This window comes from Bison bison, unplaced genomic scaffold (genome assembly GCF_000754665.1).
Source record: "Bison bison bison isolate TAMUID 2011002044 unplaced genomic scaffold, Bison_UMD1.0 scf7180017864213, whole genome shotgun sequence".
Classification (NCBI taxonomy): Eukaryota; Metazoa; Chordata; class Mammalia; order Artiodactyla; family Bovidae; genus Bison; species Bison bison.
Window position 1 is genome coordinate 6,776,885 of NW_011494785.1, and position 1,712 is coordinate 6,778,596.

Below are 1,712 nucleotides of genomic sequence, written 5' to 3' on the forward strand. Positions count from 1 at the left end.
AAGGACTCTCAGCCCCACCGCCTCACCACCCCACTCCTCAAGGTCTCTGTGGGGAGGCAGAGAAGGGACTCTCATGCTCAAGGGGGCACTGACGAAAGCCCAACACAGAAAGTTGGTGACCTTCATCTCGGGGTGGGGGGTGGGGACTGCACTCATCTCCTGAGGTCCCCAGGCTCACGAACACCCAGCGGGACCTGCCTCTGACCAGCAGATCCATTCCTCCCAGTGCCTCGGGCCACCTCCTGAGGGCCTGTGAGGACCCGCTGCAGCTCCAGTGCAGAAATGTCCCTCCTGGCCAAGTCAGGCGGTGGCTGGGTGGGGCCGTGGCATCCGGTGAGTGTAGCCTGGTATCTGGGAGCCTCTGGCAGCCTGGAGGTTGTGGGCAGCGGGGAACGTGAAGGGACAGGATTCTCTGTGCTGAGGGTATCCCATCTTCTTGCCATCGGCAAATTAAAAAAAAAAAAAAAAAATTCGAAACAGAATCCATCGTTGGTTTTGTGCTGGGTTTTTTTCTTTTTGTTCTTTTGAGTGGTTTCTTTTCCCCATCTTTTTGTTTTTTGTTTTTTGTTTTTTTTTTAAAGAAAATACAGTGAAGACACTAGAAAGGGGGAGAGAGAAGACAGATAAGGTGGGCATCTGCCCTGGTCACCCAGCCGCCAGCCACCTTCCGCTCCGGTCTCCCTGGCCCCAAGGCTCCGAGTCAGTCCCTCTACAGCACACAGTGTGCTCAGCCGCTCAGTCATGTCCGACTGTGACCCCATGGACTGTAGCCTGCCAGGCTCCTCCATCCATGGGGATTCTCTGGGCAAGAACACTGGAGTGGGTGGCCATGCCCTCCTCGAGGATCTACCCAACCCAGGGATTGAACCCCAGGTCTCCCACACTGCAGGCGGATTTTTGACCGTCTGAGTCACAGTAGGTGCTTCATTTTCACAGAAAAGACACAATCACTTTCTCTCCTCTCTTTTGGTGAACAGCCACCTCCTAGCTATACAAACACCCAACCCTGCCATGAACGGGGCTGGTTCCTGGGCGTGAGGCTGACAAAGGTAAAGCCCGAATGCCGGCCCAAAGCTACCTGCGGAATAAACGTCCACAAAGCAGGTCACACGCAGCTGGTGTGAGGTCAAGCCCGTGAAATGTCAGCTGCTGCCAGCCACGTGCATATTCCCCAGGGAGCTCAGACTACCCCTCCCCAACACACACACACACACACACACCCAAGTTAGCCCCTGCCACACCTGCGTTCCAGATGGGGCCCCAGTGAGCTGAGCTGTAACACCCCGCCTCAAAGCTTCGTGCAACCACAGGTCCCATCAAGGCTCATACTGACCAGAGGGCGCCCCCCACCCTCCCAGCCCTGGGGCTGCGGAGGTCACCAAGGGGCTTCTCAGAGAGCAGGTAAACTCCTGACTTCAAGGCTCTACTCTAAGTGGTTTGCATGAATGAAGCATAACCGCCCAGAGGCTGAGACCAGGGCGAAAACCCTGGGGAAGGTCACAGGGTGGGCCCTCGGGTTCCGTCCCTGCTACCAACTTCCCAGAACAGTTAGGGCAGCATGGGGATGGAAAGCCGGCCCCACACAAAGAGAGGGCTTTCTAGCAGAAATTAGCTGGTATGGGCCGGGCCTGCTCAGAGCACAACCATGGGTTCTTCCAGGGACCGTGGGGGCCCAGACCTGGCTGGGCTGCGACTGCAGCAGACGTCGACTC

At 57.0% G+C, this 1,712-nt stretch overlaps 1 protein-coding gene across 5 annotated transcripts in view; it reads right to left on the reverse strand.

Moving 5' to 3' along the window:
* Positions 1–567: 567 nt before the first annotated feature.
* Positions 568–1,712, reverse strand: part of CSNK1E (casein kinase 1, epsilon) — a 35,916-nt gene continuing 34,771 nt past the window's right edge. For 2 of the 5 annotated variants that reach the window (XM_010845099.1, XM_010845100.1), the window contains one exon: positions 568–598. The gene's annotated coding sequence lies outside the window, so the exon portion shown is untranslated. Of the gene's footprint in view, positions 599–849 lie in introns of those variants that run through there. The other 3 variants (XR_825685.1, XM_010845102.1, XM_010845101.1) reach the window with 3 other exon arrangements.